Genomic DNA, 13543 nt, shown 5'->3' with positions numbered 1-13543 from the left:
CGGCCCTTATAAGATCACCAGGGTTATCAATCCGGTGGCATTTCAGTTAGATCTGCCCCGTTCTTTGGGTATCAATAAAACATTTCATTGTTCCCTTTTAAAACGGGCGATTAGTAATCCTTCTTCCAGTGGAAGACCTTCCCCTCTTCTGATACGTGGCCAGAGGGAGTTTGTTGTTGAAAGGATTCTTGACTCCAAGGTGGTTCGGGGTCGGCTGTCATTTTTGGTGCACTGGAAGGGGTATGGCCCGGAGGAGTGGTCGTGGGTGCGCAGTTGTGATCTTCATGCCCCCAGACTGATACGCTCTTTCTTCTCGCAGTTCCCCGATAAACCCGGTGGTAGGGGTTCTTTGACCCCTCGTCAGAGGGGGGGTACTGTTAGGGTCTCCTGCCCTGTGCTGCCACGTCGTCATGGCAACCGGGAGACAAGTGCTAGTGGAGTAACCTGAGCGCAGCTGATACTCCGGTTCGGGTCTTTTGCTGTGCAGTGGTTATAGGCTCTGTGCACGGCAGGGGATCCGGTGCTGGTTTTTGTGCTCACAGTCTGTGAGGTCTGAGTGGGGCGTGGACAGCACCTGCTTTATAAGGCCTCTTTTCAGGGTAAGCAGATGCTGCTGAGTCTTTGTTGGTTAGTCAGTTCATGAAAGTTAGCCAGTACTGTGTAGCTTTGTATTTGTTTGTTGCTTACTGCAAATAGGCCTGGGCTTTTGGTATTACACTCTGCCAATCCAGACCTAGCAGTAAGACTGGAGTCAGTCGTTTAGCTTGCTGGGGTTCTGTTACTACTCTGTGAACTTAGCAAGTTTGCGGCTGTATTCTAAGACTTGCCTGTCTAATCCTGTCTCAATGTGCTAGGTGTCAGGGGTCAGTTTAGTGGCAGTAAGCTAAAACCTGTGCACTGCAAGTGAGAATTAGGATTGTGGAGATTCTCCTTGTGTCTATCATTCCATCTCTGACCAAGGAGTTTACTGCCACACCCGTTGGTAACCCTTTAGGGTTTTGCTGTTGCCCTTAGCAACAGCATTTCGGGTTCTCTACGTATTAAAACACAACATCTTGCTTTTCCATCTGAGCAGTTCTAATACAAGGGAGATACCCAGTTCCTTAGCCTCTGGGCTTCTCTGTTCACTTTGTGTGTATTTTGTTACCCTATCACCTTCTGTGTACGTTATGTCATATCCCCCAGTTTGTCTGTGAGTCCATCTGTTTTGCATAACAGTTCAAACACCAGTACATTCCTGCAGACACTGGAGTGCATAACAGTTCTGACACCAGTACTTTCCTGCAGGCACTGGTGTGCATAACACAGACAGTGTCCAGCAGGTCCGTCATTATATAATATATATACCTGTCCGGCTGCAGTAGTGATATATATATATTTTTTATATCATTATTTATCATCCAGTCGCAGCAGACACAGTACGGTAGTTCACGGCTGTAGCTACCTCTGTGTCGGCACTCGGCAGTCCATCCATAATTGTATACCACCTACCCGTGGTTTTTTTTTCTTTCTTCTTTATACATACATACTACTACATCTCTTTATCAACCAGTCTATATTAGCAGCAGACACAGTACAGTACGGTAGTTCACGGCTGTGGCTACCTCTGTGTCGGCACTCGGCAGTCCGTCCATAATTGTATACCACCTAACCGTGGTTTTTTTTTCTTTCTTCTTTATACATACATACTACGACATCTCTTTATCAACCAGTCTATATTAGCAGCAGACACAGTACAGTACGGTAGTTCACGGCTGTGGCTACCTCTGTGTCGGCACTCGGCAGTCCGTCCATAATTGTATACCACCTAACCGTGGTTTTTTTTTCTTTCTTCTTCATACATACATACTACGACATCTCTTTATCAACCAGTCTATATTAGCAGCAGACACAGTACAGTACGGTAGTTCACGGCTGTGGCTACCTCTGTGTCGGCACTCGGCAGTCCGTCCATAATTGTATACCACCTAACCGTGGTTTTTTTTTCTTTCTTCTTTATACATACATACTACGACATCTCTTTATCAACCAGTCTATATTAGCAGCAGACACAGTACAGTACGGTAGTTCACGGCTGTGGCTACCTCTGTGTCGGCACTCGGCAGTCCGTCCATAATTGTATACCACCTACCCGTGGTTTTTTTTTCTTTCTTCTTTATACATACATACTACTACATCTCTTTATCAACCAGTCTATATTAGCAGCAGACACAGTACAGTACGGTAGTTCACGGCTGTGGCTACCTCTGTGTCGGCACTCGGCAGTCCGTCCATAATTGTATACCACCTAACCGTGGTTTTTTTTTCTTTCTTCTTTATACATACATACTACGACATCTCTTTATCAACCAGTCTATATTAGCAGCAGACACAGTACAGTACGGTAGTTCACGGCTGTGGCTACCTCTGTGTCGGCACTCGGCAGTCCGTCCATAATTGTATACCACCTACCCGTGGTTTTTTTTTTCTTTCTTCTTCATACATACATACTACGACATCTCTTTATCAACCAGTCTATATTAGCAGCAGACACAGTACAGTACGGTAGTTCACGGCTGTGGCTACCTCTGTGTCGGCACTCGGCAGTCCGTCCATAATTGTATACCACCTAACCGTGGTTTTTTTTTCTTTCTTCTTCATACATACATACTACGACATCTCTTTATCAACCAGTCTATATTAGCAGCAGACACAGTACAGTACGGTAGTTCACGGCTGTGGCTACCTCTGTGTCGGCACTCGGCAGTCCGTCCATAATTGTATACTAGTATCCATCCATCTCCATTGTTTACCTGAGGTGCCTTTTAGTTGTGCCTATTAAAATATGGAGAACAAAAATGTTGAGGTTCCAAAATTAGGGAAAGATCAAGATCCACTTCCACCTCGTGCTGAAGCTGCTGCCACTAGTCATGGCCGAGACGATGAAATGCCAGCAACGTCGTCTGCCAAGGCCGATGCCCAATGTCATAGTACAGAGCATGTCAAATCCAAAACACCAAATATCAGTAAAAAAAGGACTCCAAAACCTAAAATAAAATTGTCGGAGGAGAAGCGTAAACTTGCCAATATGCCATTTACCACACGGAGTGGCAAGGAACGGCTGAGGCCCTGGCCTATGTTCATGGCTAGTGGTTCAGCTTCACATGAGGATGGAAGCACTCAGCCTCTCGCTAGAAAAATGAAAAGACTCAAGCTGGCAAAAGCACAGCAAAGAACTGTGCATTCTTCGAAATCCCAAATCCACAAGGAGAGTCCAATTGTGTCGGTTGCGATGCCTGACCTTCCCAACACTGGACGTGAAGAGCATGCGCCTTCCACCATTTGCACGCCCCCTGCAAGTGCTGGAAGGAGCACCCGCAGTCCAGTTCCTGATAGTCAGATTGAAGATGTCAGTGTTGAAGTACACCAGGATGAGGAGGATATGGGTGTTGCTGGCGCTGGGGAGGAAATTGACCAGGAGGATTCTGATGGTGAGGTGGTTTGTTTAAGTCAGGCACCCGGGGAGACACCTGTTGTCGGTGGGAGGAATATGGCCGTTGACATGCCAGGTGAAAATACCAAAAAAATCAGCTCTTCGGTGTGGAGGTATTTCAACAGAAATGCGGACAACAGGTGTCAAGCCGTGTGTTCCCTTTGTCAAGCTGTAATAAGTAGGGGTAAGGACGTTAACCACCTCGGAACATCCTCCCTTATACGTCACCTGCAGCGCATTCATAATAAGACAGTGACAAGTTCAAAAACTTTGGGTGACAGCGGAAGCAGTCCACTGACCAGTAAATCCCTTCCTCTTGTAACCAAGCTCACGCAAACCACCCCACCAACTCCCTCAGTGTCAATTTCCTCCTTCCCCAGGAATGCCAATAGTCCTGCAGGCCATGTCACTGGCAATTCTGATGATTCCTCTCCTGCCTGGGATTCCTCCGATGCATCCTTGCGTGTAACGCCTACTGCTGCTGGCGCTGCTGTTGTTGCTGCTGGGAGTCGATGGTCATCCCAGAGGGGAAGTCGTAAGCCCACTTGTACTACTTCCAGTAAGCAATTGACTGTTCAACAGTCCTTTGCGAGGAAGATGAAATATCACAGCAGTCATCCTGCTGCAAAGCGGATAACTGAGGCCTTGACAACTATGTTGGTGTTAGACGTGCGTCCGGTATCCGCCGTTAGTTCACAGGGAACTAGACAATTTATTGAGGCAGTGTGCCCCCGTTACCAAATACCATCTAGGTTCCACTTCTCTAGGCAGGCGATACCGAGAATGTACACGGACGTCAGAAAAAGACTCACCAGTGTCCTAAAAAATGCAGTTGTACCCAATGTCCACTTAACCACGGACATGTGGACAGGTGGAGCAGGGCAGGGTCAGGACTATATGACTGTGACAGCCCACTGGGTAGATGTATGGACTCCCGCCGCAAGAACAGCTGCGGCGGCACCAGTAGCAGCATCTCGCAAACGCCAACTCTTTCCTAGGCAGGCTACGCTTTGTATCACCGCTTTCCAGAATACGCACACAGCTGAAAACCTCTTACGGCAACTGAGGAAGATCATCGCGGAATGGCTTACCCCAATTGGACTCTCCTGTGGATTTGTGGCATCGGACAAAGCCAGCAATATTGTGTGTGCATTAAATATGGGCAAATTCCAGCACGTCCCATGTTGTGCACATACCTTGAATTTGGTGGTGCAGAATTATTTAAAAAACGACAGGGGCATGCAAGAGATGCTGTCGGTGGCCAGAAAAATTGCGGGACACTTTCGGCGTACAGGCACCACGTACAGAAGACTGGAGCACCACCAAAAACTACTGAACCTGCCCTGCCATCATCTGAAGCAAGAAGTGGTAACGAGGTGGAATTCAACCCTCTATATGCTTCAGAGGTTGGAGGAGCAGCAAAAGGCCATTCAAGCCTATACAATTGAGCACGATATAGGAGGTGGAATGCACCTGTCTCAAGCGCAGTGGAGAATGATTTCAACGTTGTGCAAGGTTCTGATGCCCTTTGAACTTGCCACACGTGAAGTCAGTTCAGACACTGCCAGCCTGAGTCAGGTCATTCCCCTCATCAGGCTTTTGCAGAAGAAGCTGGAGACATTGAAGGAGGAGCTAACACGGAGCGATTCCGCTAGGCATGTGGGACTTGTGGATGGAGCCCTTAATTCGCTTAACAAGGATTCACGGGTGGTCAATCTGTTGAAATCAGAGCACTACATTTTGGCCACCGTGCTCGATCCTAGATTTAAAGCCTACCTTGGATCTCTCTTTCCGGCAGACACAAGTCTGCTGGGGTTGAAAGACCTGCTGGTGAGAAAATTGTCAAGTCAAGCGGAACGCGACCTGTCAACATCTCCTCCTTCACATTCTCCCGCAACTGGGGGTGCGAGGAAAAGGCTCAGAATTCCGAGCCCACCCGCTGGCGGGGATGCAGGGCAGTCTGGAGCGACTGCTGATGCTGACATCTGGTCCGGACTGAAGGACCTGACAACGATTACGGACATGTCGTCTACTGTCACTGCATATGATTCTCTCACCATTGAAAGAATGGTGGAGGATTATATGAGTGACCGCATCCAGTTAGGCACGTCACACAGTCCATACTTATACTGGCAGGAAAAAGAGGCAATTTGGAGGCCATTGCACAAACTGGCTTTATTCTACCTAAGTTGCCCTCCCACAAGTGTGTACTCCGAAAGAGTGTTTAGTGCCGCCGCTCACCTTGTCAGCAATCGGCGTACGAGGTTACATCCAGAAAATGTGGAGAAGATGATGTTCATTAAAATGAATTATAATCAATTCCTCCGCGGAGACATTGACCAGCAGCAATTGCCTCCACAAAGTACACAGGGAGCTGAGATGGTGGATTCCAGTGGGGACGAATTGATAATCTGTGAGGAGGGGGATGTACACGGTGATATATCGGAGGGTGATGATGAGGTGGACATCTTGCCTCTGTAGAGCCAGTTTGTGCAAGGAGAGATTAATTGCTTCTTTTTTGGGGGGGGTCCAAACCAACCCGTCATATCAGTCACAGTCGTGTGGCAGACCCTGTCACTGAAATGATGGGTTGGTTAAAGTGTGCATGTCCTGTTTTGTTTATACAACATAAGGGTGGGTGGGAGGGCCCAAGGACAATTCCATCTTGCACCTCTTTTTTCTTTTATTTTTCTTTGCGTCATGTGCTGTTTGGGGAGGGTTTTTTGGAAGGGACATCCTGCGTGACACTGCAGTGCCACTCCTAAATGGGCCCGGTGTTTGTGTCGGCCACTAGGGTCGCTAATCTTACTCACACAGTCAGCTACCTCATTGCGCCTCTTTTTTTCTTTGCGTCATGTGCTGATTGGGGAGGGTTTTTTGGAAGGGACATCCTGCGTGACACTGCAGTGCCACTCCTAAATGGGCCCGGTGTTTGTGTCGGCCACTAGGGTCGCTTATCTTACTCACACAGTCAGCTACCTCATTGCGCCTCTTTTTTTCTTTGCGTCATGTGCTGATTGGGGAGGGTTTTTTGGAAGGGACATCCTGCGTGACACTGCAGTGCCACTCCTAGATGGGCCAGGTGTTTGTGTCGGCCACTAGTGTCGCTTAGCTTAGTCATCCAGCGACCTTGGTGCAAATTTTAGGACTAAAAATAATATTGTGAGGTGTGAGGTATTCAGAATAGACTGAAAATGAGTGGAAATTATGGTTTTTGAGGTTAATAATAATATGGGATCAAAATGACCCCCAAATTCTATGATTTAAGCTGTTTTTTAGTGTTTTTTTAAAAAAACACCCGAATCCAAAACACACCCGAATCCGACAAAAAAAATTCGGTGAGGTTTTGCCAAAACGCGGTCGAACCCAAAACACGGCCGCGGAACCGAACCCAAAACCAAAACACAAAACCCGAAAAATTTCAGGCGCTCATCTCTACCTGGAACTCCATAAGAGACCTGAATTTCACTGCACAGTTTCCCCAGTGATCACACAAACAGTGGTTAGGGGCATCAGCTGTAGACCCAACCATGACGTAGTATAATCAGAGATGACCTGGGGTGAGGAAGGCACTGTAGCAAAGATGGAGCATCACTATTATGGATTTTTTTAAAGTTACTTACAGATGGTAATTTTTTTTTTAGTTTTTGATTATGGAAATATAATAAATGTGTGCCTGTTAGTAGTCCAGGCTTGAGCTCAAGGCAACCACTCTATGCCTAAGCACATCAGGAAACTGCCATGGGTCTCAAATTTTCTAACTAATTAAAATATTTTAAGGGTACATGCACCCCACCATAGGCTGTGCTTGTCCAGGGGGAAAAAAATGATGATTGATTTTGTAGAACTTCAATAAGGAAAGGATATGGCTTGCTCCTCCTTTTAATAGTCCTACTTTCCTGCTGTTGAAGGACACATATAATTCCATAGATTTTGGGGCTTACTTGGATGGAGAATGGTGTGCCCAGCTTTGGACAAGATTGTCACAATGAAGGTCTTTTTGCAGTAAAGATGTTGATACCACACCTTTGTAACTAGAACATTGGGTTCTCGGCTACAACTTGGGAGAAATGCAGACCATCATAACAGAGCACCACTTGAACCTTGCTTTTGCATTCATTATTTCATTTGGTTCCCTTCTGTCCGGTAGATAACATTGGACAAGGTGGCTTCTAATGTGTGTAAGATAGCTTTGTTCCACCTTGCATTTACAATGCCTTTCTTCTGAGCATTTATGGTTAGTGACCTGGTGGTCTGCCAAGAAATTGTTGAATTCTATCCTACTTGTGCAGAATTTTATGATTAAACTATGATCCTTTTTGTGGAACATCTATGACTTGAAAATGGATAAGATGGGCTGTGGGCCATTTTTAAACTTTTTGCTCAAGCCAGTTCTTGGCAGTGTTATATTTAGTACAAATTTAGAACAACTCATTCCCTCAAGTTGAACCTGGCTATTGGTATCCCTGAGGTTTTAAATGGTTTTTCCTTCACTTGGGTTGCCCACTCATATTGCACTGCACCAAATCCTCTCCATGCTTTAATTGATTGGCTGGTTTCAGTGAGTTTACAGATGGACTGTTCTATTTACAGATCAATCCCAAGTCTTTGAATGTTGGGCATTCATTTTTATTCTGAGCAGTCTGATCCTCTTTGGCCAAGAGGGCATGCTAACGGTATGAGATGAGCGGTTGTCCAGTGAGATGGTTATATGTTAGAGGTTTGCATTGAGATGGCCTTTTTCCATTCCTTTTGGAGATTATTGAAAGGTGTGATGTCCCAGGTTGTATTGTATTCGATCTCCGGGGCAACAACGGGTGCAAAGGCACTGTGATTGACTTTATACTGCGCAATCAGACCAGTTTATTGGAGTTACAGGCTTGGTGGGGTTTCATTCAGATTGTTTGTTACTGCATGGTATAGAAAGTTTGGTAGTAGTCATGAGGGTTGGCTGTTTGGCACCAACTTTGTCATGATGACCCTTAAATATTTCAGCATCATATATTCAGGGGTGCATTTTAGTGAGTCCAGGATGTCAATGTTTCTGGGTGGTGTGTTGTCTGTGCTTGGGGCAGAGTTGTAAAGTCACATGGCCTCTTCTCCTTTACGGGGGATTTGTATTTAACCTAAAGGGGTGCTGAGCTTCTTCCTTGAGGTTTGGCTCGGCAGTACTAAGGCAATAAAGGGGGGGGGGGGGGGCGCTTCAAACCCAAATGCATCAGGCATACATCTGTACCCTGTTCATCATAGCTACCGGTGAGAGCAGGGCTGCCAAGAGAAATCCTGGGCCTCGGTACAACAACTTCCTGGGCCCCCCTACCCCCCACTGGAGGGAGTGTGACCACAGCATGCTGAGGACATGGCCACTCCTCTTTGGGGGCGTGTCTAGCACACCAGAAGCACACACTCACAGGAGTATGGCATATATCCTGGCTGTGCCCAGGCACTTTTCAGGGGTCATGGCCTAATCAAAGGAGGCGTGGACCTAGGTCCCTCTCTCAGACCTGGGCCCAGGTAATTTGTACCCTCTCCCCCTCTCTCTCTGCGCCACTGGCTGAGAGTGCAATGGCCACGCATTATTTTAGTTCATTTTTAGTTGGCCTAGTTACTTAGTTCATGATTGTTTTTTTATCATGCATGACCATACGCCATCATTCTGATAGGTACCTCATTTTAACACCAGTAAAGATTCATGCTGATGGATATTGTACCTTTACATGCATGCTAAGGGATCCGTGAATTATATGTCTCCTATATGGTATATCTGTAGATGTGGCTCACTGTAATCTCTTTTGCGTATACCCCTATGGCATATGAGTCTTTATGCGTCGATCTGCATCTCCATGTTTAGAGCCGTAGAAAAAATAATAATCCGGAATCGGACTAACGATCAGTTCTAAACTAATCCTATTGTTTGCAGGTCATTTGCCAGCTAAGGCCAATAGTCATCAGTAGATTATGGTGTGCGCAATTTCATTAATTTGAATCCTTACAAGATTGTATTTTTTTATAGTTTACTTAGAACAAGGGTTGCAACAACATAATGACATATTGCTGCGATATTGCTGTGATTGTGGCTGTAATAAGAGCCTGTCCTGGCAAAAAGGTTAGCGGTAAAGTGATGGCTACATAACGCCTTCCATGGCCAGTATTACATTTATCATTTTACAAGACAGGGGATGGGAGGAATATAAGCCAGCAGGCCTCCCTCTGGAGATCTTCTCCCAATAGTCAGGGGCACCAAAAGTGGGTGGACACTGTTTACCTTGGCTCAGACTTGTTGGAGGGGCCTTGCAGGGACAAGGGTCAGCTGCTGGGGAAGACATTTGTCCCACTCAGTAGAGCTGTTGCTGGCAGCACCGTAAAATATGGTGATCTGCTGCCTGCTGAGGGGGATTCACATTGTCCCCCTTTTGCAGTGCAGCTCAGCCCCTCCCTTAAGTACCTGATTGTCCAGGTGTTGGGGATCATGTGTCAGAGTGAGAGGTAGCGCAGAAGATCTTCCAATGCGGACCCCGGAAAGAGAGGACACAATGGTGGCACTACTCCACAGATACCCAGCTTCCTTTGCAGCACTCTCAGTGCCCCTTGAAGCGCTCGCTGTCCTCTCCCCTGTAGCACGTAGCACCGCACATAGGGCCTAATTCCAAGTTGATCGCAGCAGAAAACTTGTTAGCAGTTGGGCAAAACCATGGCCCTCATTCCGAGTTGTTCGCTCGGTATTTTTCATCGCATCGCAGTGAGAATTCTCTTAGTGCGCATGCGTAATGTTCGCACTGCGCATGCATCAAGTAACTTTACTAAGAAGAAAGTAATTTTACTCACGGCTTTTTCGTCGCTCCGGAGAACGCATTGTGATTGACAGGAAATGGGTGTTACTGGGCGGATGTACGGCGTTTTAGGGGCGTGTGGCTGGAAACGCTACCGTTTCCGGAAAAAACGCAGGCGTGTCTGGAGAAACGGTGGGAGTGCTTGGGCGAACGCTGGGTGTGTTTATGACGTCAGCCGGGACCGAAAAGCACTGAATTGATCGCACAGGCAGAGTAAGTCTGGAGTTACTCAGAAACTGCTAACTCGGTTTTGATCGCAATATTGCGAATACATCGGTCGCACATTTAAGATGTTTAGATTCACTCCCAGTAGGCGGCGGCTTAGCGTGTGTAACTCTGCTATAATCGCCTTGCGAGCGAACAACTCGGAATGAGGGCCCATGTGCACTGTAGGGTGGGCAGATATAACATGTGCAGAAAGAGTTAGATTTGGGTGGGGCGTGTTCAAACTGAAATCTAAATTGCAGTGTAAAAATAAAGCAGCCAGTATTTACCCTGCACAGAAACAAAATAACCCATCCACATTTAACTCTCTCTGCAATTGTTATATCTGCCACACCTGCAGTGCACATGGGGGTAATTCTGAGTTGATCGCAGCAGGAACGTTTTTAGCAGTTGGGCAAAACCATGTGCACTGCAGGGGAGGCAGATATAACATGTGCAGAGAGAGTTAGATTTGGGTGGGGTGTGTTCAATCTGCAATCTAAATTGCAGTGTAAAAATAAAGCAGCCAGTATTTACCCTGCACAGAAACAAAATAACCCACCCAAATCTAACTCTCTCTGCACATGTTATATCTGCCTCCCCTGCAGTGCACATGGTTTTGCCCAATTGCTATCAAAAATCCTGCTGCGATCAACTTGGAATTACCCTCATGGTTTTGCCCAACTGCTAAAAAGTTTTCTGCTGCGATCAACTTGGAATTACCCCCATAGGGGCATATGTACGAAGCCTTGGAGCATGATAATGTGGAGAGAGATAAAGTACAAGCCAATCAGCTAACTTCCATGTTGTGTTGTTTTTGAAAAGTGACAGGTATAGTAGGAGCTGGTTGGTTGGTACTTTGGGCGTGATTCAGAGATGTACACTATTGCACAGCTGCAAGGAAGCAGCTGTGTGATACTGTACTGCTCATATGCAAATGCTGCAGGAGACATCTGGTGTAAATAGACGCCTCCTGACTGCTTCTGTGATCTGCTGGTGCGTCTCAGGAGCATAGAACATAAAGAGCATGTTCATCAGGGATATGCAGTCAGGGTAGGCTGGGAAGGCTCTCCCCTGTCAAACTTAGTGTCAAACTCCTGAGATTTTATATCAAAATTAACAGAATAATACAAAGAAGATATTTATAACATAAACATCTTCTATGTTTATTGTAATCCTTTTCATAGCTAAAACTCAGCAGCTTTGTGGAGATCCCTGGAGCTGCAGGGGGATGAGAGATGAGGCAGCAACAACTGTGCCTCAGTTCTACAGTCAGATACTGCTTTGCGAGGCCACATCACGGGCAGTAACACTGCACACAAAGGGAGCTAATATAGTCATGCCACTGAGTGTGGGAGCGGGTCTTGTGCACTTATGGACACTTGGATGTGTCATGTGACCAGGAAGTGTACTGTAGTTAGAAGTCAGTCAGCAGCAGCAAGAGAAGACACAGGTAGGAGACTCAATAAACACTGTAGCTTAGTGTAGTGAGGGGAGAGTTACAGTGAATAGGGAGTAAGACAGGCTTCCAGCATTCAGACCCATCCCCATGTATGCCTACCCAGCCATTCACCTCACCACACATCACTGATGCTCATACTGTAGGTGCTTCATAAGAAGTGGGGGATCACACGCACTGACAAGACTCTAGCGCTGGGCAGAATCACATTCTGCATATACTACTCCAGGAAAATGGTGGTGGCTCCATTTTTGCAGTGAATTCTGCAGCAGCGGTGGAAAGGTAAGTATAGGCAATGGGTGTGCGGTGTGGGGCCCCCTAGACTCTGTGTGCAACGCCCACCGCTCAACCATTATGGATATGCCCCTGAATGTGCTGGATTTAAAGCACGTCCTTCTCAGTGACTGTTCTTAATTCATGTTAAGGTTGTCCATGTGAAAAAAGACACGGACCATGTGATCAGTTTTGGATTACTGCAGGTATATGTGCTGCCGATACCCATGGTATCCAATTTCAAAAAAATTTAATCAGGGTTTTCTGCATTGAAAACCTAGCGGAGCGAATTAAAAAAAAAAAGAACTCGCCTGCTTCGGAACACTCCACTGTCATCTGTGCCCAACTGCTGCATCCTCCATCTGAACTGCTGGACAAGCTCCTGTGCTCCCCTGTATGAAGAAGGAAGCCGGCCAGAGAAGGAAAGTGTAGTGTAGTGTGTGTGGGGGTGAGGGGTGCAGGGTTGCGGCAGTAGTGTAGTGTGTGTGGGGGGTGCAGGGTTGTGGCAGTAGTGTAGTGTGTGTGGGGGTGGGGGGTGCAGAGTTGCGGCAGTAGTGTAGTGTGTGTGGGGGTGGGGGGTGCAGGGTTGTAGCAGTAGTGTAGTGTGTGTGGGGGGTGTAGGGTTGCGGCAGTAGTGTAGTGGGTGTGGGGGGTGCAGAGTTGCGGCAGTAGTGTAGTGTGTGTGGGGGTGCAGGGTTGCGGCAGTAGTGTAGTGTGTGGGGTGCAGGGTTGCGGCAGTAGTGTAGTGTGTGTGGGGGTGGGGGTGCAGAGTTGCGGCAGTAGTATAGTGTGTATGGGCGTGGGGGGTGCAGGGTTGCGGCAGTAGTGTAGTGTGTGTGGGAAAAGGGGCACTAGGAGGAGAATTAGGTCTTAGATCTTATGGATATACTCACCGCCAATGTGATGAACCAAAATTCATCAGTACATCACTGGACCTGCTGTACCAGGTACGTCACCATTAAACCACCAGGGACTTTTGTCGACATTCTAATCATGTCGGTATTTCAGCAGTGTCAACATGACGAATGTCGATGTGGTCAATGCCAACATACCAAGCATGCTGACATGCTGTATGTTGGCATTATACCCATGTTGACATTTGCCCGGTGATGTTATGAATGTCAACAAAATATACTACACCCTGTATGCCATAGATTGTCTACATGCAAATACAGTATGTAGCATTATGCCAACCTATATGAAGCAACGTTTTACCCCGAACAGTTGTCGCAGAAGACAAGTTGTATAGTGAATGTTGGAGTAGATTAAATTCACATAACAGTTTTTTTTAATTATTCTTATTTA

Source organism: Pseudophryne corroboree, chromosome 4 (assembly GCF_028390025.1).
Source record: "Pseudophryne corroboree isolate aPseCor3 chromosome 4, aPseCor3.hap2, whole genome shotgun sequence".
Lineage (NCBI taxonomy): Eukaryota > Metazoa > Chordata > Amphibia > Anura > Myobatrachidae > Pseudophryne > Pseudophryne corroboree.
The sequence above is the reverse complement of the archived record's forward strand: the minus strand, read 5'-3'. Positions refer to the sequence as shown.